We start from the raw sequence: 25,952 nt of genomic DNA, 5'->3' as shown, positions 1-25,952 counted from the left end.
TTTCAAATTCTCCTACTTTACTTGCTCATTCCTCTCTATAAACACATATTTCATTTTCATTGTCCTTAAACAACCAAAGTCTTTTTCTCATTCATGCAATAAATTGGTTATCTCTTTTTCTTCTTCCCTTCATTGTAGAATTTCATGAAGTTCTATGCTACTTTTAGCAACCTCTCTTTACCCATGGAAATCTGGTTTCTGATGCTGACAATTGCTTTTCAAAGGTCCCCTATAATTTTTGATTTGACACAAGGGTGAAATCTAATAATCTAAGTGCACAATAATTCTCTTTATTATTGAAGTTATTTATATTTCAAAGCAACTAAATTCAGAAAATATCATGTATTAAATAAGTATTCTAGACACTGGTAGTATAGAGATAAAATATATTACTCAGTCTCAAGGAACTTACAGCTTAGTGAGGGAAATGGACATGAAACAAACTCTATAAAATGTGAGGTAACAACTTATAAAAGTATATTTTCTTGATAGAGACATGATATTTATTTGATGATTAAGAATATTTATCTAGAAACCTAAAAAATTTTCTAATTTAAAGAATTTCATGATTTGGACCTTAAGAAGAGATTTTTTTTTAAATTTGGAGAAAGATGTTTCCTATAAAAATCTTTGATTTCTTAGATGTAAACCATGAATTACATGGATAACCCAGACCCTTATGAAGACAGTTTAAATAAGATCCTACTTAAAAACCAATGAGACTGAAACCTCCTTAAAGAGCCAAAGTTTCTTTAGTCATTTTATAATCTACATGATACATAACCTTGCACAATTATGTACGATACAAGCCCATGAAACACTAAGTGCCTAAGGGGGCTGTGCTCCCGTCTGAATAATGTGGCCATAAGCAGTTTCTTCTTTACAATTCACCAATAATTTTTTTAGGTGCTTTGGTTTCTGTATTAGTCCGTTTAAGTTGCTTATAACAAAATACTTGGAACTGAGTAATTTATAAAGAAAAACAACATTTATTGCTTACAGTTTCTGAGGCTGAGAAGACCAAAGTCCATCTGGTGGTGGCGACAGTGACGCAGGGGTCTCACATTGCAAGATGGTGGAAGCAGACAGGGGAGGGAGGGAGGGAGGGGGGGGAGAGAGAGAGAGAGAGAGATTCTCCTCTTCTTTTAAAGCCCTCAGAACCACACCTTTGACCACCATTTTTAATCCATTCACTACTGCAGGATCCTACAATCCAATCACCTCTTCAAGGCTCCACCTTTCAATTACCATATTAGGATTTCCCACCCTCTTAACAATTACAGTGGGGGCTAACTTTCTAATACATAAAACTTGGGGAACACAGTTCAAGCTCCAGTGAGTTCTTGGGGGACATAATTCAATACGAGCAGAGTAAGAGACAACTGCATTGACGCCATGATGGAACTCCTCCTGTGTCCCCTTTCCCACGTTCACGGCTGGCACAGGCCCATCAGCTCCAGCCGCTGTGCACCCGCCGATGTTGCTCCACCAAGTCCTGGAAACCGACAACAGACATTTTCTATGTAGGCTAGATATATCAGAGCACAGCAGCTTTTGAGGCGATCTGGTTTGAGAACTCTGTTCCATGTGAGATGGTGACTAATGACATTCATTCATTTTCTTATTTTTGTTACATTTTGATTTTAGGAGAGAGGAGTAGAACCAGAGACTGTATTATAGGCACAAATATTAGAGTTAAAAAGAGTAAAGAAGCTTAGTCATAATTGTGGTGAAATCAATAGAGTGGGGGAAGGAGAAAAAACTGGATTCTAAAGGAAGACATACAAGTGTCCAGTATTTCTTTTGGATCAGAAGAGTCTCCATAGTAACGAGTAGTTTCAACTGTTGTTTTAATCCTCAAAGGCCAGAACAGATGTTTGGGTTTTCTTACTTTCTTCTGTTCAGACAATAAATGCCCAGTACATCACCTGGCCATATCCTATTCCTTAGAACCTGAAAATGCCTAATGTACTATTTAGCATTATTTAGTAATAAATAAATGCTCTACTGCTGTATCACACATTTGAACAGCAGGCCAACCTTAATTCATATTATTAGCATATAGCTTTATGCTTTTTCTAGTATTTTTCCATCAGCAATGATTGTACTTTTGCCAAACAATGTGAACAGTATTATGTGCTATTACTTGAAATTCTGGACTTCTTTACGTATGCTGGTAGTGTAAAAATGTATTAAAAAGAAAACAAACCAGTTATGCTCAGGAGGATTTTTGTAATATAAATTATCTTAAAACAGTTATAATTTAAAACAAAACATCTGCTCATATTTTTAATGCATTTTTATAAATTTAAATAAAATTATGAAAGTAAATATATAACTTTCATTAGATGGGATCTGGGTAATTGGAGATTATGTATTTTTGCAAAAACTTGTTTATGTGCATTTTAAATTTTATCACATGAATTAATCAGCAGAAGCAAATTTACAATATGTACATTTATTTTGGGGGTCCTATGTGGTTTTAGCCATCATATTTGCACTGGTTCCCCAAGCCACAAAGCAATTAAGTAGGATGAATATAAAAGGGAAACTTTTTTCTGAATCATCTATTTAAATTGATATTCCACTAGTGACCGAGCATGCAATTTTAGTATCTCATGTTATCTAGCATGTTGTCTTGGTCATATTAATGTCTTATAAATATGGGCTCTATTCTTTGAATTATTTTAGACTATATTACCTCCCAACTCCCCCATATTAGGTGCTCCTACACCCACTATCAGTCTTTGCCAATTTCCCTTAATGGAGAAATGCACTTTTCAATTTGTTAAGGCACATATTGTTAGATTTTTGCTTTCCACACATTATGGCATCCCAGGAATGTAAGATAATCACTATCTGTATAGTAAGACCAGAAATACAGATTAAAATGGACAAAAATTTCCACAATTTCTCATATCCTCCTACTTGACCTCATAGAGCTGATCCCCATGTGTGGTGTTAAAGATTGACTAGAGCTGTAATGTATAATATCCTGAATTGTTGTTTTTGATTATTGAATTTCATTGTTAGTTCAGCTCAGGTCTTAGCACTTTGTTTATAGACAGAATGCTGATATTTTCAGCACAGAGGTGATATAAACTCTTCTTCTAGTTTTTACTATTCTGTGCATTTCAAAGCCTTAAAAAAATATGGCTTCAACTCCCAAATGCAACTCTAGTATATACACAGTATATTGAGAAAAAGAACATAAATATAAATGTAATACATTTTCTAAAATTTTTATTATAAGTTTACAAATTTAATGAGAAGATTGGAATATATAAAAAATTTAAGATGTTGAGAAAAAGGTGATTCTTGCAGATTTGGATGTAATACTTCTAATTTCTAAATCCTGGACATACAGTCTAGTTTATGGTATGGTTATTTCATTATGAAATTCTTTGACTAAATCTCGTTACTTTTTCCTTTTTTTGTCTCATATAGTAGACAGATTTTCATTTATTCAAAATAATGTTTCCCATATTGAGAAGAGTTTTCCTGGAAAAAAGAGCTTTCTGTTTCAATACAATTTAACAACTGCAATGCCCTCTCAGATGGACGTAGCACCTGGAGCCTTATGTTCTAAGCTGCTCTATTTGGACTTTATCCAGTTGTTATAGGAAAGTCAGAGCTTGAAATCAAAAAGAAAAACATTATCTAAATTCATCAACCATTTATCATCTTCTATACTGAAATAATATAGAAGAACTGGTGAAAAAATCCTTTAGGACAATTAATACATTTATTCTAAAAATTTGTCAACTCTCAGGTGTTGCAGATTTCGATCAGTGATAAAATACTGGACATTACATCAATATTAATCAAAGCATGTTATACTTCTTTTTAATGAAACTATATGTTCAATGTAGCTTTATAGGAAAAATAAAAATTCCTCATAGACAAGAAATTTCCAAGGACATATTCTATAAAATATTCCCCTATAATGCTATTCTAAAAAATTAGAAAAATACATATAATTTTTTCTGAAAAGGAAGTTGTAGTTACCTTAACACATAGCAGAATAGATACATATCATGCACTTACAATTCTCCTAAGACTTCCCTTGGAAATTGTCCCGACCCACGGGATACTCAACACAGACCCTGGAGGGGGGAGTGGGAATTGGATGAGACAAGAGACATCATATCATGCACTTACAATTCTCCTAAGACTTCCCTTGGAAATTGTCCCGACCCACGGGATATTCAACACAGACCCTGGAGGGGGGAGTGGGAATTGGATGAGACAAGAGACACGAGAAATGGAGACAAGACAGTATTCTGATCAAGTCTCATTTATTAGCCGGAAGGTCACAGCTTATATAGCCAGCAGGAGGGAATCAGCAGATAAGGAAGTGAGCAGCAGATGGTTTACTGAGAAGACCGCAGGGCAATAGCCAGCAGGAGGGAATCAGCAGATAAGGAAGTGAGCAGCAGATGGTTTACTGAGAAAACGGCAGGGCAGGTTGTTCCAGTAAGTGGAAAATTCCCCTGTTATCTATGGCAAGTTGCAAAGTTACCTACACCCATAGTGCACAGGAGGGGGAGGGATGGAAGATAACAGCAAACAAGGCTTTGAGGCCTCGAGGCAATAGCCGGGCTCTATGGCTCCGGACAGGAAATAAGCATAATTTGCTCTCATAGATTTCTAGCAAAACATTTTCAATAAATAAGCATAGCATTTGTCTTATGAACTAAGCATGATAGGGGATAGGTGGGCATATTAAATGGCAAAATATTTCAGTAGTATAAGAGAAATATAAATGGTGGTAAAATCATTACAGAAGTAAATATATTCCAAAGAATGTAGTTTATTTAACACTGAGATGTCAAAAAATTATCTTATTTTATTTTTATGGTTCTGGAATACTTTTTTATTTTTTCAAAAAGTTCCCATGATGTAGTGAAAGGACACGTTTGAGTTGACTGGCACTTGTGTTCTAATCTCAGCTTCACCACCCATAGCACTGTGACTTTACCTAAATCATGGAACTTCTTGGTGCCTCAGTTTACCCAAATACAGAATGGGGATAGTAATCCCTATTTTGTGGTGGTTTTGTCAGGATTAGAAATAATATATGCAAACTGAATAGCAAATACATACATCAATATGTAATGATTCAAGCAGTATAACTACAGGCACATTAAAAAAAAGGATACTACTGAAACACATTGAATTTTTCTAAACATCACAAAATTCCACTAAACGTTCCCCAAGTGTGACCATTGCAGTTCTCTACCATCACTATCATTAAATTTTTTATAGGTGTGTCTGACAACATTTAATGAAACTGCTTCCTTCTGGGACCTTTAGTGGTAATGCAATTCATATGAAATCAAGGATGGTTTTAATGTGTTTTTCCCCCTAGAATGATTGTTAAATATTGAGTAGACACAAAGGAGAAATCAAGGAGAAAGATAAATGTATACAGTAGAGACCCAACGGTCATTGGCAGGTTTCAAATGATCCAAAGCATCCTCTAGTAAGAGAAATAATTAGTAATTAATTCAGGCTTCAGCCTATACTTTTAAGTACTGAATCAAAACTAAAAATAGCATTACCCATTGCCCATTGGGAAGATATTCATTACACTGAAGATAATCAAGGTGGTAAAAAATAGTCAAGTGTTTATACAAGCAAATAGCAAACACTTGGTCTGATATTTAAAATGAATTCTAATATTTAGAAATGCATTTTAATATATAGATATTAATTTAAAAATTCATCACAAGCAATATTGGTTAAAGATTGTTCTTAGCATCAAACTTTCAGTCAAATGTCTTCAGCACGGTGAAAATTCAGAAGGTAACAGAAATGATCTCTGTATTAGTCTGTTTCTGTTGCATATAACAGAATAGCTGAAACTGGGAATTTTTAAAGGAAAGAGGCTTATTTGGCTCACAATTCTGGGGCAGTTGCATCCGGCATAGGCCTTGGGCTGCTTCTACTCATGGCAATGTCAGGCAGCCGGAGGGTGCAAGTAGATCACATGGGGAGAGGAAGCAAGAGAGAGGGAAAGATTGTTCTTAGCATCAAACTTTCAGTCAAATGTCTTCAGCACGGTGAAAATTCAGAAGGTTACAGAAATGATCTCTGTATTAGTCTGTTTCTGTTGCATATAACAGAATACCTGAAACTGGGAATTTTTAAAGGAAAGAGGCTTATTTGGCTCACAATTCTGGGGCAGTTGCATCTGGCATAGGCCTTGGGCTGCTTCTACTCATGGCAATGTCAGGCAGCCGGAGGGTGCAAGTAGATCACATGGGGAGAGGAAGCAAGAGAGAGGGAAGGAGGTGCCAGGGTTCTTTAAACAACCAGCTCTCGTGGGAACTAATAGAGTGAGAACTAACTCATTACCTCCCCCTAGGGCATTAATATAATCATGAAGCATCCATCCCCCATGACCCAAAATACTCCCAACACTGCCAAGCTGGGAATCAAATTTCTATAGGAGCTTTGGTGGGGGGAAACATATCCAAACTCTATCAGTCTTCAACCAAATTCTCTGTCTCATTGGATTTTCTAGATACCACCTGTACTAGCCATGTAAATTTGGGCATGTTGCCTAATTCCTCTGAACTACAAATTCATTTGCTGATTTTCAGGACATTTCTAAAGATTAAATTAAAAGCATATGCAAACCAGAGTTATTGGCACCCAGTAGGATCCCAGTAAATGTTCACTTCTTTCAACAAGTTTCAATTTAGTCTAACAACTTATGTTAAAGAAACACCTTGGAACTTCTTTAGAGGAAGAAGCTCAAAATTGCAGGATAGAAGTGTTTAATTCACAACATATTTTTATGTGAATTATGATAGTGTTCTACATTCGTAAATCACATTCCAGTTTGTGAAGTGCTTATATCTTATATCTTACTTCAGCCACATGAAAATTCTTTGAGATACAAGGATTCTTCAAAAAGTTCATGGAAAGATTTGTATTATCATTTAATTTTATTTTTCCACTAACTTTTTGAAGTACTCTTGTATGTGTGACAACATTGTTACAATACCCATATGTATAAGGAAAAATAATTGTGTTTCACTGGGAATAGAATCAATGGATTCTACACATATTGCTAATTGTCCTGACCTACCTTCAGATGTCTTATTTCCTAGAACTTTTTCGAAAAAGTCCTGGCCTCTTTCCACATTCTATGAACCTCACAACTCTCCAGGGACATGCAATGAGTTATTTGGCTGGTGAATAAAACCATTTGTCTGAATTTTATAATTGGATAAAACTAATACAGAGAAAAAAAGGCAATTTAACCTTTAATTGCTCTGTCCTCCTTGGTAGAGTGCTGTCTTGAAGTCTCCATAGTGGGATAGATCTTCTAGCCTGTTGACTTAAGATACTCCAATTTTAGTTTTATTAATAAAGATAATATTTTCCTCTTCATCTGTCCCAACCCTATGTTTATCACTCAACTGGTTCTAAACATTGGTGAAGAAAATTGAGCTATTTCTGTTCCCCTTTAAACTCCGATATAACTAGAAAATAATTAAGGTTAAAAGAGTTTGAGTGACTAACCCAAAAATAAATGGGAGATCCAAGGTATAGAGTCACATCTTCAAATACGAAGTCCATAGTCCTTTCCAATTTATCACTCTATTTATTATCTCCCTTTTCTTTCACTATTTCTTTTTAAATCCATGATTTTTTTTTTTGTTGGGACAGCTCTTACAAGATCTGTGATTTGCAAAAATTACTTCTTGAGCCCTTGTTTATTCATCTCTAAAGTAGAGGTGCAATACTTACCTTACTGGGTTATTGTGAAGATTAACAAAATAATGTACATGACATACTTATCTCCATGTCTGACACTTAATAGGCACTTCAACAGTCTTGCTTCCATTTTTCTTCTTTCTTCCTTCATTTGTATTAACACCTGGGGGGGGGGAATTTCAATGTGAACTTTATTGAAATGTTTCCATGTGACATTTTGACTGACTTAGTTCTCACCATTAACTTTTATTAGAAAAACTGACATTTCTCTTCATGACTGTTAATAGTAGAAGACATAATTTCTTTCATCAATTTTTCAGTTACATTTTTATAATTCAAAATGATAATCCTACACTTGAAATTTGAATAAAACACCTTTAGTGTTCTTAGACTACCATTTTAAAAAGAAAAGTATGACATTAAAACTCTCTTGAAGAAATTGCTACATCCTTGGTAAGTTAATGTCTCAGTTACATTTTTATAATTCAAAATGATAATCCTACACTTGAAATTTGAATAAAACACCTTAAGTGTTCTTAGACTACCATTTTAAAAAGAAAAGTATGACATTAAAACTCTCTTGAAGAAATTGCTACATCCTTGGTAAGTTAATGTTATGAAAAGCATTTCTGACTTTGTAGCTTCAAAAAACCATAAAAATATCTTTGAAGAAAAAAGGAGAAAATTCAGCAAAAAAAGTAGACAAAGATAACAGAAGAAAACTGAACAAATAGGAGACAGAAAAATAAAGTGTGTTGTATATAATCATATTTCTAAATTTTATGTTGTATAGTTACATCTTTTAAATTTGAAGGAAGAATTTGTATGTCTGAAAAATGGTATGGAAAATAAATTTTAGAGATAGATACAATGTATAGCGTAGATAGGAATAAGTGAGTTGGGGGATTTAAAGTGATAGAACCAAATGGAAACAAATATTTGGTAATTTATAAACTTCTTTCCTGATACTTTATGAACCAGGTCTTAAGCAGCAAATTAGTCATATGAGTCTACATCATAGTTAGGCTATGAAGGACTATTTAGAGTTTTTAATCTAAAATAGTATACAACATTGACCATTCTAGAAATTTAGAATTGTGTACATTGAATCATGAATGAGAATGTAAGTTGCTTTCTTGTATAGTAGAAATGCTATTAATCATAGCAAAATAATAATTTAATTTTAGGAAAGACATATTAAGCTGAAATTTTTGTCTCTTGTTGGCCATTGTATATTATAATACTAAGTGAGAAGTACTTATAGGCTAATTGAAACACAGGGGGGAAGACACTGTGCGATAAGAAAGAAAAGCTCATAAAATCTAAATAGCAATGCCAGAGATGTCAAAAACCTCCATTTTACCAAATGAGATCCAGAGGGGTTGAAAGTTAATTTTCAAAATTCAAGAACAGATTGGTCTTTGTAATGAATAATCAACCACGAAAAGATATAAAATAAAGATAGTTTATTTTTGCATCAATCATGGGTCCAGAAGTTAAAAGAATCAGGTAGCTGAATAATATTCCACTGGGTATATATATGACATTTCCTTTATCCGTTCATTCGTTGATGGACTCCTTGGTTGACTCCATATCTTGTTTATTGCAAATAATGCTGCAATAAACAGGGGAGGGCAGATATCACTTTGACACAGATTTCATTTCCTTTAAATATGTATGCAGTAGTGGGATTGCTGGATCATAGGGTTGCCATGGAAAAGAAGGACATCCTGACATTTGTGACAACAAGGATGAACTTGGAAGAAATTATATTAAGTTAAATAAGCCAGGCACAGAAAGACAAATACCACATGATTTCACTCGTATGTGGAACCTAAAAAAGTCGGTCACATGGAGGTAGAGAGTAGAAGGACGGTAGAAGAGGCTGGAGTTGGGGGGTGTGGGGGTGGGGAGATGTTGGTCAAAGGATACAAAATTACCATTAGGCAGAAGGAATAAATTTAAGAGATCTATTGTACAGCATAGTGACTATAGTTAATGATGATCTTGAAAAATGCTGAGAGTGGATATTAAATGTTCTCACTACAGAAATGATATCTATTTGAGGTAATGCATTTGTTAAACAGCTAGATTTAACCATGTTACAGAGTATGTATACTTGAAAACATTGTTGTACGTAATAAATACATACAATTTTATAAGTCAATTTAAAAAGATTAATTTGAAATAATAGAATCAGTTCGTTTAAATGGAGAGAATTTAATAAAGGGACTACTTAATAGAAGTGTAGACAGGGCTAAGGAGAAAGAAATAAAGAGTTGTTGATAAATGCAAGAATTAGCAACAATGGACTCTCTTAGCACCCCTGGGACTGGAAGGTCAAGGGGAAAGAATGGCATTATCAGAACCCAGTGAAATCAGGAACTGTGGAAAAAGGGCTTAAATGCAGGAGCTATGGGCATGGAGGAAGTCAGTCGCATTCAGAGAAGCTGCATCAGACAAGGCAGGCAACAACAACAAAAAATGCCCTGAGATCTCTCCCCTCCTACTCTCCTGCAAGTGCCTCCCATGGTGGAACACAGTCTGAAGACAGCCGGCAAGGGAGCCCACACGTACAGCCTTCCAGGACATATAGAGAAGAGAATGCAGGAGGAAAATGGTCTTGGAAGGGGGACAAATGGAGAAGAAGCAGCATGACAGAATAGTCAGCATTGCTGTTGAAAGCAGGCTTTGACATTGGATTATCAAATTGTCTGCATGAATCTTTTTCATTCATGCATTCAATCAAATCTTGATATGTTTACAGAATACCTACAGCATGCAAGAATAGTCAGCATTGCTGTTGAAAGCAGGCTTTGACATTGGATTATCAAATTGTCTGCATGGATCTTTTTCATTCATGCATTCAATCAAATCTTGATATGTTTACAGAATACCTACAGCATGCGAGGTTCTAGACTTCCATTTCTTGTCATAGAAAAAGGTTTGCAATAGCAGTGGAAGGTCTTGACTTGCTTAACATGGACACCATATTTGATCATATCACTAGCAGTGTTTGCATATAACAAAAGGCATTATACCATCAACAAGCATTTGTAAGGATTTTACGGGGGTCATATAAGACATGAATAATAATGGTACCAATAATAAAACATGATTTCTTATGTATGCATGTGCTAATATTAAGTATTGACAATTTTTTTCATGATCTAAGAAATAGGAAAAGTAAAACCAATTGTAAGTTTTAGAACGATAATTATACATTTTTAACTAGAAATGAGACTAGACATACTTAAGAATTTATGTGCAATAGAGACTGTGCAAGCACCATTTAAAGATTTTACATCAAGTAGCGGGACTTAAGCTGGGCCTTTAAAGAAAGGAAGCATCTATACAGGCAGAAAGGAATGAAGGATTGTCACCTCAATTAAATTTAGTATCAGACATGGAACATCTATCAGTACTAATATTCTTAATAATAATAAAGTTCATTATGTTCTGATCATGAATAATTTTCTTTATAATACTTCACTTCATATGAATTCTGAATTAGTGTCACTGGCCATCTGTGTGAAAAAAAAGTAAGTAGTTGATATGGTCAAGTCAGTAAATGAGTAAAATAAGGAAATGTTAAAATGAAAAACATAATTTGGCTTAATTATTGAAATTTTCATTGAATTAATAAGTTTAATTGAATAGTTTTATAAAAATATACCTAATTGAAAATCTGTAGCATCTCCTTTTCCTATATATTCTTCCCTCAACATGCTATATTTCTCTCCAATTATTCACACTTTTACTAAAATAGATGCAATACTATATTTTTGCATAACTTGCACTGAACACATACAAAAAGTTAGTCAGTATATTGTATAATGCTTAGATGTGGCTATAAGGAATTGTTCAGAATATATTAGTAGATAAGAAACTTAGGGAACACTTATTCTTAATAATTTTTCATTTTTATTCTAGCTTGACACACTGACTTCTGTGTTTTTCAAACTAATTTTATAAACATGTACAAAGGGTAACAGCGTTCTCTCAATTTCTGTTTTTGCAACATTGAAAAGAATATGCCCAATGACTAATTTCAGGTAAACCTACTGGCAAAACATTACATTCATGGCTGAGAGTGGTGTAGAAACATTAGACCTTAATGCATGGTGCCATATTTTCAGATTGTTGTACACACTGAACATATTAAACAGTAATTTTCCCCCAGTTTTTTATGTGGGACATTTGTTTTCTGTTAGTTATTTTACTGTCCGAGTGTTTTCTGAGCATTTTGCCCGGTTGATTTTATTTCTGGGAACTTATTTGCACTAAGTATCAGATTTCATTTTGGAGATAGATACCTGAGATTATTATTTTAAAATTTATAATCCTTACTGGTGATATAATTTTTTAAATCTCTGAAAAAACACACAAAAGTGAAATAAAAATGATATAGTTTGCTCTTCTTCAGAGCATTATTTTCCAGTGTAAAACCTTTTAAATAAAACCTAAGTACAGAGGAACAATATATTATGATAATCAATTGTTGAGTTTAGATAGAAATAAGATTAAAAATTCAAAAATGTAATAGTGTAATTTTATTTGTGCAATAAACAAAATTATACAGAGACCATCTTAATTCATATTTATGTATTGTTTATATTCTACATTATTCATATTTATGTATTTTATTAATACTAATCTAAAATATTCAATTGAGACTGACTTTCTATTTTTTTTCAATGTTTTTAGGAACCCAGAATACAGCTGAAGCTATTGCCAACATAAGGTTTTTGTTATCTTTCTTAGTCATAGTCTTCCAGAAGAGAACCCTGACACAAAGATTTGAGTGCCAGTAGTTTTATTGGGGAAGTGTGTGAAATCCAGTTGTAATGGCTAATTTTGTGTGTCAACTTGGCCAGGCTATGGTGTCCAGAAGTTTTGTTGAACACCAGGGTTGACACTGTGATGGTATTTTAAAGATGTGGTTAACATTTAAATCAGTAGACTTTGTGTAAATCAGATTATCCTCCATAATGTGGGTGGGCCTCATCCAATCAGTTGAAGGTATTAAGAGCAAAGACTGAGGACCCAGGAAGAGAAAGGATTCTTTCTCCAGACTGCAACAGAGAAACCCTACCTGTGTCCAGCCTTCGATTGTAACCCCAATTTTTGCCAGAATTTCTAGGCTGCAAGCCCACCCTACAGATTTTGGACTTGCTAGCTCCCACGATTGCATGGACCAATTCCTTAAAATCTTTCTCTTTCCCTCTCTCTCTCTCCCCCCGCCCCACACAGCCTATTTGTTTTGTTTCTTTAGAGAAATCTGATTAATATAGCTGGTAAGGAAGTTGAAGAGTAGTTGAGGAAGGGAAGGCAGCCAAAAAACAATATTTTATTAAGGCTGTGACGGCACCATGCAACTGCAACTTAATTTCTGCAGTAAAACTCTGGGACATCATTTAATACATACCTCAGAATTATCTTACCCAAGACATGAGGAAGCTGAGATATTTCCATATAATCTTCCAATGGCCATTGGTTGGGGACTGCTTCTAGGAGCTGTTAATTTCTCAGCACCTCTATACTTCTATTTTTCTGGGCAAAGCAGTCCTCCAGCCCTGAAGAAAAGCCTCAGGCAGAAGGATGCAGTTGGAAGCCAGCCAGGGAACACAGAAAACATAAGGTCTGTGGAAATGAGCACAGCACTGTGACAACTGTAGGGGTATACTGCTCAAGTCTTCCTTCGTATTGGAACATGCCAAAAAGGAGTGCAGTCATGGATACCCTCCAGCTGAAGCACCTCTGGGATCTGCTGCACCATTCCAGCTGTGGATGGATATAATTTCCCTGGGCAGCTCCAACCAATGACTGAGCACGGCAGGAGTATTAGGGCCTGGCCACTAGTGTACCACTCTAGACTTTCTAATGGAAAATCTTTGCTCTGAATCCCCTTGTTGGGGTGACAGATTTTCTCAAGTGCTGTACTGTGGTTTGAGTCTCTTCCTACTCAATCTTCTTTTTTTCTGCCTTTCTTTTCACAGATGATAGACCTGACCTGCATTATGGTCTGAAATCTTTCTTTCCCTAGTCCTGCTAATTCTACCCTTTATTTTTATTTGGTATTAGCCCCAACAAATCTCTTGAACTTCTAATTCCATCTTAGCCTGTGCTTCCTGGAGGAAGTATGGAGCAAGTGGGACTGTCTGGACATCTTACGGAATATAACATTGAAGATATACTGAAGGGGCAGAATCATTAAGAGCTGGCTAACATGCTGGAGGCCTTGGTAAGACATGTGTGCTCCAGAGGATGAGAGAGAACTGATTCAATGATCCAGGGACCTGCCATTTTAGTAAAGATTTTAGAGATCTGGTGGTCAAGGCATACCAGGATATCTCTTCCAAAGTAAAGGCAAATTGCTGCATCTTGCAACACCTACTACAAATAAGGAAGCACACTGCTTTCCAAACTTTTTCAGGTTCCAGTGGAAGCACATTCCACACCTAGGAGTACTTCTCATAATTGTGGAGACAAAAGGACTATCAGATTTGAAAACAAACAGTGCAGGAAAGTGCAGCAGGTTGAGGTTGAAGCAGCCATACCAGTTGGGCCACCTGTTATAGTATTGGAGAGAATAGTAGTGGTAAAAGATACGGTGGTGTATATGGAAAACCCCAGTGGGAGAATCATAACGCACACATTTGAGGTCCTGAATGAAGCTCATACCACTTGCAGCAGAGAGAGAAATATACCCTTTCTTTTCTTTTTTATTCAAAATATTTTAACATTTACTTGTACATATTTGTGGGGTATAGTATGTTTTTTCAAAACATGCATATACAGAATACAGATTGGCTTAGGGCAGATAGCATAGTTTTGTGCCCATTAGTCCACCACTTTTCCTCCTCCCGCCACCTGCCCTCCTAACCCCCTGACCTCTGATAACCATTAATCTACTCTCTACATACGGTGGTGTATATGGAAAACCCCAGTGGGAGAATCATAACGCACACATTTGAGGTCCTGAATGAAGCTCATACCACTTGCAGCAGAGAGAGAAATATACCCTTTCTTTTCTTTTTTATTCAAAATATTTTAACATTTACTTGTACATATTTGTGGGGTATAGTATGTTTTTTCAAAACATGCATATACAGAATACAGATTGGCTTAGGGCAGATAGCATAGTTTTGTGCCCATTAGTCCACCACTTTTCCTCCTCCCGCCACCTGCCCTCCTAACCCCCTGACCTCTGGTAACCATTAATCTACTCTCTACTTCTTTTTTTTTTTTTTCTCCTTTTTGTCTTTTTTACTGACCGGTAACGGGATTGCAACCCTCGGTGTCGGGCCCGTACCGGGGACCGGCAATGGGATCGCAACCCTCGGTGTTGCGCCCACACCACGCTCAGCCAGTGAGCGGGAACCGGTCTCCACATGAGATCCGAATTCTCAGCGGGAGCGCTGCTGCGCTCCCAAGTGGCGCACCCTCCAGTGCACCACCGGGCCGGCCCTCTACTCTCTACTTCTATGAGAACCACTTTTTTTTGTTAAGATTCTACATGAGTGATATCATGCGGTATTTGTCTTTTTGTGCCTGATTTTCTTCACTTAACATTCCAGTTCCATCTATGTTGCTGCAAATGATAGGATATTATTTTTTAATTATATATAGCTGAGAAGTATTCCATTATATATGTATACCACAGATATTTTTATCGAGTCATCTGTTGATGGACACTTACGTTGATTCCATCTCTTGGCTACTGTGAATAATGCTGGAATGAACATGGGAGTGCAGGAGTCTTTTTGCTATATTGATTTCATTTCCTTTGGTTATATACCCAGTAGTGGGATAGCTGTGTCATAGGGTAGATCTATTTTTAGTTCTCTGAGGAATCTCCATACTGTTTTCCACAGTGGTTGTACCAATTTACACTCCCTGCAGAAATGTAGGAGGGTTCCTTTTTCTCCACATCCTTGCCAGCAGTTGTTATTTTTTATCTTGATAATAGCCATTCTAACTGGAGTGAGATGATATCTCACTGTGGTTTTAATCTGCATTTCCCTGATGATTCCTGATGTTGAGCATTTTTTTCCTTGCTCCTATTTGCCATTTGTGTGTCTTCTTTTGAGAAATGTCTGTTCAGGTCCTTTGCCTGTTTGGGTCCTTTGCCCATTTTTGAATTGGGGAATTTGTGGGTTTTTTTTTTTTTGGTTGTTGAGTTGTTTAGGTTCCTTATTTATGCTGGATGTTAACACCTTGTCTGATGTGTAGTTGCAAATACTTTCTTCCATTCTGTATGTTGTCTCTTCACTTTGTTGATAGTGTCCCTTGCTCTGCAGAAGCTTTTTAGTTTGATGGAATCCCATTTGTGTATTTTTGCTTTAGTTGCCTATGCCTTTGTAGTTTCACTCAAAAAAACACTGCCCCCTCACATTTAGTGTAGCGTTTCCCCTGTGTTTTCTTCTAGTAGTTTCATAATTCTGGGTCTTAAATACAGGTTTTTAATCCATTTTGAGTTGGATTTTGTGTATGGTGAGAGATAGGGGTCTAGTTTCAATATTCTCTGTGTAGATATCCAAGCACCATTTTCCCAGCACCATTTGTTGAAAAGACTGTCCTTTCCCCATTGTATATTTTTGGGACGTTTATCAAAAATCACTTGGCTATAAATGTTTGTGTTTATTTGGGGGCTCTTTATTCTACTCCATTGGTCAATTTGTCTGTTTATATGTTGGTACCATGCTGTTTTGGCTATTGTGGCTTTATGGTATATTTTGAAGAAAGGGAATGTGATGTCTCTAACTTTGTTCTTTTTGTTCATAAGTGCTTTCACTATACAGGGTCTTTTGTAGTTCTGTACAAATTTTAAGACCATTTTTACTGTTTCTGTTAAGAATGTCATTGGTATTTTGGTAGAGATTGCATTGAATGTGTAGATCACTTTAGGTAATGTGGACATTTTGATTATGTTAATTCTTCCAACCCATAAACATGGATATCTTTCCATTTATTTGCATCCTTTTCAATTTTTTTTCTTTGTACCATTGTTTTATGGTTTTCATTGTAGGAGTCTTTCACATTATTTAAAATTTATTCCTAGTTCTTTCTTCCTTTTTTTTTTGTTAGCTATTGCAAATGGGATTAATTCTTTGATTTCTTTTTCACCTACTGCATTATTGGTATATAGGAAGGCTATGATTTTTGTGTGTTGATTTTGTTTCCCGCTGCTATACTGAATTAATTTATTAATTCTACTGATTTTTTGGTGGAGTCTTTGGGATTTTCTACGTATAGGATCACGTCATCTGCAAATAGGAGTAGTTTGACTTCCCCCTTTCTTATTTCATGCCCTATATTGCATTCTCTTGCCTTATTGTGCCGGCTAGAACTTCCAGTACTATGTTGAGTAAGAGTGGGGAAAGTGGGCATCCTTGACCTGTTCTAGATCTTAGATGAAAAGCCTCCAAATTTTGTCCATAGAGTATGATATTGGCTGTGGGTTTCTTGTACATATTCTTTATTGTGTTGAGGTACATTCCTTCTATACCTAATTTGTTGAGTGTTTTTTATCATGAAGGGATGTTGGATTTTATCAAATGCTTTTTCTGCATCTATTGAAATGATCATTTTTTTTCCTTCCTTGTGTTGATGTATCACATGATAGATTTGTGTCTGTTGAACTGTACTTGAATCTTTAGGATGAATCCCACTTTATCATGGTGTATGATCTTTTTAATGTGTTATTGGATTCTGTTTGCTAGTATTCTGTTGAGGATCTTAGCATCTGTGTTTTTTAAGGATATGGATCTGTAGTTTTCTTTTTTTTGTTGTGTCTTTTTCCAGTTTTGGTATGAGGGTAATGCTGGTCTTATGGAATGAGGTTGGAAGTAATCCCACCTCTTCAATTTTTTTGGAAGAGTTTGAGAAGAATTGGTGTTAGTTCTTTAAGTGTTTGGTAGAATTCGGCAGTGAAGCCATCTGGTCCTGGGGTTTTCTTTGTTGGAAGAACTTTTATTACAGCTTTAATCTCATTACTCATTATTGGTTTGTTTAGGTTTTCTAGTTCTTCAAGGTTCAACGTTGGTAAGTTTTATGTGTCCAGGAATTTATCTATTTCTTCTAGGTTTTCCAGTTTGTTCACATATGGTTGTTCCCGGTAGTTTATGATCCTTTGTGTTTCTGTGGTATCAGTTATGTCTCCTTTTTTATTTCTGATTTTATTTAAAGTCTTCTCTTTTTTCTTTGTTAGCCTAGTTAAAGGTTTATCAATTTTGTCTTTTCAAAAAACCAACTTTTCATTTTATCAATCTTTTGTAATTTTTAAAATATGTAATTAATTTATTTCTGATCTGATGTTTGTTATTTCTCTCTTTCTACTGATTTTGGGTTTGATTTGTTCTTCTTATTTTTTTTTACATAGGCATTTGTTCGTATAAACTTCCCTCTTAGAACTGCTTTTGCTGTGTACCATAGGTTTTGGTATGTTGTGTTTTCATTTTCATTTGTCTGCAGGAATTTTTAAATTTTCTTTTTGATTCCTGCTTTGCTCCAATCATTGTTTAGGGGCATATTTTTTAGTTTCTATGTATTCATATGTTTACTGGTGTCCCTTTTAATGTTGATTTCTAGTTTTATTTCATTGTGGTAGAACAATGTAGTTGGTATGATTTCAATTTTTTAAAATTTGTTGAGACTTGTTTTGTGTCCTAACATATGGCCTATTCTTAAGAACACTCCATGTGCTGCACAGAAGAATGTGTATACTGCAGCTGTTGGATGAACTGTTCTATCAATGTCAATTAGGTCAAGATGGCCTATAGGAGAGATTAATTCTGATACATCCTGATCAATTTTCTTTCTGGATGATCTATTCTTTGCTGAAAGTGGGGTGTAAAGTTCCCAACTATTATTGTGTTGGAATCTATCTCTCCCAATAGGTCCAATAGTAATTGCTTTATATACCTGGGTGCTCTGAAGTTGGATGCATATATATTTACAATTGTCATATCCTCTTGTGAAATTGATCCTGTTATCATTATTATATAGTGACCTTCCTTTCTTTTTTCACTTCTCTTGGCTTGAAGTCTATTTTACTCCTGCTCTTTTTTGGTTTCCATTTACATTAGCTATCTTTTCCATCTCTTCACTTCCAGTCAGTTTGTGTCCTTACCAGTTAAATGAGTTTCTTGTAGGCAGAATATTGTTGGTTCTTGTTTTATAATCCATTCAGACATTTTATGTATTTTAATTGGGTCATTTAATTCATTTATATTTAGGGCTATTATTGATATGTAGAGACTTGTTACTGCCATTTTGCTATTTTTTTTTTTGTGGTTGTTTTGTAGATCATTTTTTCCTTTTTTTTCTGGTTTTACTGTATTCCTTTGTGGTTGAGTGGTTTTTGCTAGCTTTACACTGTGATTTCTCATTATTTATTTTTAGTACATCTCAGGTAAATTTTGTGTTATGATTACCATGAGGCTTACAAAAAACATTTTAGTTATAAAAAAAATTATTTTAGACTAATAACAATTTAATTTTGATATCAAAGAAAGAAGAAAAACCAAAGCCAATTATACACTATATATCATTCCTCCTCAGTTTTTGACATTTTGTTGTTTCAAGTTACGTCTTTTAATATTGCCTGTCTCTTTTGCAATTGTTGTATATGTTATTGTCCTGTTAGCTTTATCCTGTAGTTTTTATACGAAAATTATAAGTGGTTTATTCACCACCCTTACAACACTGGAGTATTCTGAGGTTGTTCGTGTATTTACTTTGCTAATGCGTTATGTACTTTCAGATGTTTTCTTGCTACCCTTTAGTGTCATTTTATTTCAGATGAAAGAGCTCACTTTAGCATTTCTTGTAGGACAGGTCTAATGTTGATGATTTCCCTTAGCTTTTGTTTGTCTGGGAAAGACTACTTATTCTTATTTGAAGGTTAGTTTTGCCGGATACAGAATTCTTGGCTGACAGTCTTTCTTCAGCACTTTGAATATATCACCCCATTCTCTTCTGGCTCTAGAGTTTCTACTGAGAAATCCACTGAGAGATGTATTGGGGCTCCATTGAATGTTATATGTTTCTTTTCTCTTGCTCCTTTCAGTATTCTCTCTTTGTCTTTGGTTTTTAATAATCTGATTATGATGTATCTTGGGGTGTTCCTTCTGGATTGAATTTGATTGGGGACATCTGAGTTTCCTGTATCTGGATGTGGTAATCTTTGTCCATGCTTGGGAAATTTCAGGTATTATTTCCTTTAATATGCTTTCTCGGTCTCCTCCTTTTTCTTCTCCTTAGGGTATGCTGATTTTGTGGAGGTTATTTCACTAGAGGGAGTCCTATTTTTGCTGTTTTTGTTTGTTTGTTTAAATTCTTTTTTCTCTTTGATCCTTTGATTGGATAATTTCATGTGTTTCATCTTCGAGCTCACTGATTATTTCCTCTGTTTGATTAAGTCTGCTGTTGGAGATTTCTATTGAGTTTTTCAATGCTGATCCTACATCCATTATTTCTAGAATTTCTATTTGGTTTTTCAAAATTGATTCTATTCCTTTGTCAAATTTCTCATTCTGCTTATGAATTGTTTTCCAGATATCAATTAGTTTCCTATTTGTATTTTCTTGTGAATCCCTGAATAGTCTTAATAGGTTATTCTGAATTCTCTGTCAGACATTTCACAGATCTGCTGTTCCTCTGTATCCATTGTTCATGCTTTGTTTGTTTCTTTTGGTGGCAACATATTTCCCTGTTCTTTCTTGATCTTTGTGTCTTTACACTGATCCCTTGTCATTTGAGGAGACTGCTACCTCTTCTAGGTTTTATAGGTGGGTATCAGAGCTTTGTCTCTGGGGGGTGTGTGTGTGTGTGTGTGTGTGTGTGTGTGTGTGTGTGGTTTTTTTTTTCTGTTCTGTGGTGGATTAGTAGCTACCACCACCACTTAGACTCTGCACAGGAACTAATATGCTATTCTATGGTTAGTTCTTGAGTTGGAAGAACTTCTTGTGGTGACCAGACCTTGAGCTCTGTGTTTAAGCTCAAGTGCTACTTTGCTGCTGATTCTCTGAAAGGCTTTTTGTGTGGATCATTAACCACTTCCATGCCTGGGCTGTGTGGAAATTCCAGCCAGGGACTGAGTCTTTCCTGCAGATTGTGCCCCCTGACGTTCTGTCACCCTGACTGATTTCCCTTGCTGTGCCCAGCGTTCCCCCAGAGAGCCAGCATTTATCCTGCACTCCAACAACCTCCCATGGGGCAGACTGTGTATATGTCCCTCACAATAACTCACTGGCTTCCAGGCAGCCCTTTTCTCCAGTTGGCTGTGGCTGCTTGCCACAGACTGTGACAGGCCAATGGTCTTTATGCCCTGTGGGCTGGTATGGTGTGCTCCAAAGCCCTCCTTTCACCTACAGACTCCAAGCCAGTTTATGCAAAGGGTGCTGCTGCTGCTTTTTTTTTTTTTTGACTTTGATCTGCAAAACTGCAGCATCCACTCCCTGCTCCCTACCAGAGTAACTCAGAAAAGTGGTCATGGCTCTGAACCATAGGTACCATTCCTAAACCCTCTTGCTGTGGCCTTTTGCACCTTCACAAATGCTGCACACCTCTCCTCTTTCTTCAGTTCCAGCAGTCTCAGGTTGGCAGTCTGTGCTTTTTAATAGTTGTAAATTGGTTGTTTATGGGGAGGTGTGATGCTGGGAATTGTCTATTTTGCCATTTTGATGATGCCCAGGGTTTTCAAGATATGCCCTTTTAAAAACAACTCCTTCCATACTACTGAACACAGGAAAGCAAGTGACCATGTATCTGTGCCTACCCATAATGAGCAGGTTTTGTTCATCCTACCTAGTTGCAAGTTGGATAGGCCCAATAGAAGTTCATCATAAGATAGGAATAGTATATACAGGATGAGCCCTGGCAGAACCAAAGGGTATACAGGAAAGCAAGTGACCATGTATCTGTGCCTACCCATAATGAGCAGGTTTTGTTCATCCTAACTAGTTGCAAGTTGGATAGACCCAATAGAAGTTCATCATAAGATAGGAATAGTATATACAGGATGAGCCCTGGCAGAACCAAAGGGTATGAGTAGGCATCTTTAGTAGGTACCACAGGCCCTCATGTCATTCTCCACACTTGAATAATATTGTTCGCTCAAATCGTACCTATGGCTGTGTGGGTGCTGTTCTACATGACCAACTGTAGGAGGAGGAAAACGCTGAGTTAGTTTGATGATGAACCATGTTGGCATGTGAATGCAAGCTGAAAATATTAGATAGGTGTACTACAACCACACCCAGGCATGACATTGAAATGCAGTCAAGAAGGAAAATCTTCCAGATGGTCAGAGCTACAAGTTATGCATATAGACATTTCTTTTACATGGAAAAAGAAGGGGCCTGAGGTGAGAATACAAGGGTTACTTCAGAATGTTCAAGGAAAAATAGAATTGAAAGATAGTACAAATCTTTCCACAAACTGTTTGAACACATGGACTCATAAGTAGTGATGAATGACCAGGCTGGATTCCTAAAAGGAGAAGGACTGGGTGATTGAAGACAAGGAGGTCTAGGGTAGGGGAATGAAGATGGGCATGTGGCTGTCAGCTCCAAGTATGAAGATATTTGTATCACAAGCCAATGCCCATCAGAGAGCATCCACTGTGGAAGAGGGACTGCATAACAACATACACAAAATGACTCAGCCAGTTGACCTTAGCCAGGCTTTTTCCTCAATGTCCTCAGAACTGACATGATGTACATGTACAGAGTGATCATAGTGGAAGTCATGTTGGCTGCAAATGTATAGGCCCCAAACCATACACTACCACTTACAAAAGCAATAGAGTGACTGCCCTTCCAAAATATTCAGTCTGCCAGTTACAGAGATCAACACTGAGCTTCTAATATAACAGTCTTCCTAAGACAACTGATGGGCCACTTGGCAGCTACTTGAAAACATAGGGTTTCCTTTCTTCCTAGAAGTGTCAGTGTGGTTCATTCTCACAGAAATAGGTACCTGTTCTGGTCTGAGTTTGCCTTTTTGCCCACAGATACTTAGCCAATATGATTATCCAGGAGCTTACAGAGTGCCTAATTCACTCCCATACAAGATAGCATCTGACCTGGGGATTGATTTCTTAGTGAAGGAGATATGAGAGAGGGTCCATGCCAGTGGTATCACTAATTTTATCACATACCAGACTATGTAGGACCTGCTAGACTGATAGAACTTGCCTGTTAAAGGAACAGCTGCATTGTTACTCAGAAGCAATTCTCCAAAATGATAGGGTGCCAACCTCCAGAACACAGTATACATATGGAATCAGAGACTGTAATATGATGTTACATCTACAGCAATAGGAAGAATACATAGGCCAAGGGAATAAAAGTGAAAACAGGAGTGTCCCGCTCATTATGATTTCTAATAGTCTTCTAAGGTACTTTGTGGTTCCTGTTTTTGTTCTGGGCTCTGCAAAGTTAGAGGTTCTGGATCATTAAAGGGGTGTGCTTTTTCCAAGGAAAATAGCGAGGGTCTCATTGAAGTAAAAATTATAGCTCCAACCATGGTACTTTGTACTCCTGGAGTCCAGGGACTAGCAAGTGAGAAAAGGAGGCACCATCTTGATAGAGATGATTGACCCTATACATCTGGAGGGGGTAGGCTTTGTTATACAATGGAGACAGGGAGAAATAAATGTGAAACTCTGGTACTTCCTGGTCTGATTGTGAACGGACATATGTGGCAAGTCTTCCCTGAGGAGAGTGTACTTACCAGGGACTCAGACCTATTAGGAATGAGGGTTTGAGTAACACCACCAGGAAAGCCACAAAGAACTGTAGAAATGATAGTTCAGCATTAGCAGAATTTAGAATGGATAATGCAGAATGGAGATGATATGCATCAATTGTGGCCTTGAGCCAACCTGTGATGATGCGGGCCTTTCCTTCCTCTCACTGACCTCCATTTTCCATTTTCCTCTCAAGAAGAAAGGCCCACAGGAGCTGCTACCTACTGTGTATGCATAAGTGGATCTGCACTGCAGAGGTGCAGTCTGTAGCAGCGTGCAGTGTGGCTCTCAGACTCTAATTACACGTATGTTAGACTGCTTGACGTTGTCCCACAATTTACAGGGCCTTTGTTTATAGTTTTCAATATTTTTTTCTCTTTGCTTTTCAGGTTGGATCATTACTATTTATTTATTTCTTTTTCTTTCTCTCTCAATTTCACATTTAGTCTGTCATCTATAGTCTCTAAAGACCTTTGAGTTCATTTTACATTTAAGATCTTTTCATTTGCACAATATTTATTTGGCTTTTTTCCTCAATAGTTTCCAGTATTTTTCCTGCTAAAATTTACCAGCCATTTTATTATCATGACCATTTTTTACTTTAAATTCCTAAACATTCAAATTTTAGTTGTTTTATAGCCCCTGCCTGCTACTTTTCTCATGTGGGTCACCTTGTGTTTATTTGTTTTTTAAATATGAGTCATATTTTCCTGTTTTTTCTCTTGCCTAAAAATTTTTGATCATCTGTGTAATGTGTATAATAGGTTACCAAGACTCTAAAATCTATTTTCTTCTACGTGATTCTGTTCTTTATGGCAGTTAACATGGCTTAATTCAAATAAAAACACTGTCTCTGTGGTGAGCAGCAGATGAAATCTCAACTCTTTTTTTATCCTTCTGTTGCTTTTTGGTTGTAAGTCTACCCTATGTAAGTAAAATTCAGGCATCAGCCACATATATGGATATAGTCTGTAAACAGATTTTGTGGCTTCTTTTTCTGTGGCTCCCCCTACCCCCAGGAAACTCTCCCCTCACTTTACTTGCAATTTCTTTGGCATCCCCAAACTATTCTCTGACTCCTCAAGTCATCAAATCTTTAGCTTCCTGAGTAGTTTCACAATGTGTAGTTTAAAGAGTGTCTTCAAGTGAAAGCTGTAGAAATCCAAATCCTACAAAGTGCAATTTCCTTTTTTTTTAAAGGGTCAAGTTTCCTTCAATTTCTACGTGCTTTCATTTTTCTTTAGCAACATGAAAACGGTTTTCTCCCCCAGAGTCTACAATTATTATCTGCAGGAGGGTTAGTCCAATATAAGCTCTTTTGCCACTATCATCAGCAAAATGAGCCCATTCATATTCAACACAATTGCTGACACCTTTGCTTTTATATGTACCATCTTGCTATTTTCTATTTGTCTTACCTGTTTCTTTTACCTTTTATTTCCATCCTTACATTTTATTGAATAATCAGGTATCATCATCATTACATCATCATCAGTATATTTTCCTTTTATTATTAGTTATTCACTATTTAGTGGTTATTCTAAAGACTGCCTCATGCATCTATTACTTAATAAAGTCTAATAGAAATGAAATAATTTTACCACTTCACAAACAATGTCAGGTCCTTACAACCCTTTAACTCAATTTAAAAATCATCTAATTTTTGTTTTATTTTCCTTATACATTTAATTCTTCATATATTTTACATCATACACAAATTTATTAATTTTGATTTATACAGTTAATGTTTATTTGTTCATACCCACATATTTTCTCTTCCATTACTCTTCATTCCTTTCGTATCTTTGTGCTTCGGTCTAGGGTCATTTTCCTTTTGCTCGAAACATTCTCATTATTGTTATTATTAATTGTCACAATTCATGTTTGTCTGAAAACATCTTAATTTCATTTTTATTTTTCAATTTATTTATATTGACTATAGAAATCTAGGCTAGGATTTTTTTTCACTTATTATTAAAAGGTGCGATTCCATTGTCCTTTGACTTAACGTCATTTCTGTTAAGAAGTCTACTATAAATATTATGGTTGTTTCCTTAAAAGTAATATTTTCTTTTTTTGAAGCTGGTTTTATATATTTTTTGGCCTTTCACATTAAACAACTGATAAGGTTTTGGTAAACTAGATTATGCATGAGTTTACCAAAACCTTATCAGTTGTTTAATGTGAAAGGCCAAAAAATATATAAATCCACCTTCAATATTTATAAAATGCATGGTTTCCTCAAAGCTGTAAAAGCATATGTGTGTTTTTTATTTATTTATTATTATTAATCCACCTTCAATATTTATAAAATGCATGGTTTCCTCAAAGCTGTAAAAGCATATGTGTGTTATTTATTTATTTATTTATTATTATTTTTTTTTTTGTCTTTTTTTTCGTGTCCGGCAACGGATCGCAACCCTCAGTGTCGCGCCCATACCGGACCGGGACCAGCAATGGGATC

The 25,952-nt window shown here is 36.0% G+C and overlaps 1 pseudogene; it reads left to right on the top strand.

Moving 5' to 3' along the window:
* Positions 1-1,395: 1,395 nt before the first annotated feature.
* Positions 1,396-25,952, top strand: part of LOC103606429 — a 52,332-nt pseudogene continuing 27,775 nt past the window's right edge.

This window comes from Galeopterus variegatus, unplaced genomic scaffold, assembly GCF_000696425.1.
Source record: "Galeopterus variegatus unplaced genomic scaffold, G_variegatus-3.0.2 Scaffold6575, whole genome shotgun sequence".
In the NCBI taxonomy this organism is placed as follows: Eukaryota; Metazoa; Chordata; class Mammalia; order Dermoptera; family Cynocephalidae; genus Galeopterus; species Galeopterus variegatus.
This window is presented reverse-complemented; position numbering and strand designations above follow the sequence as displayed.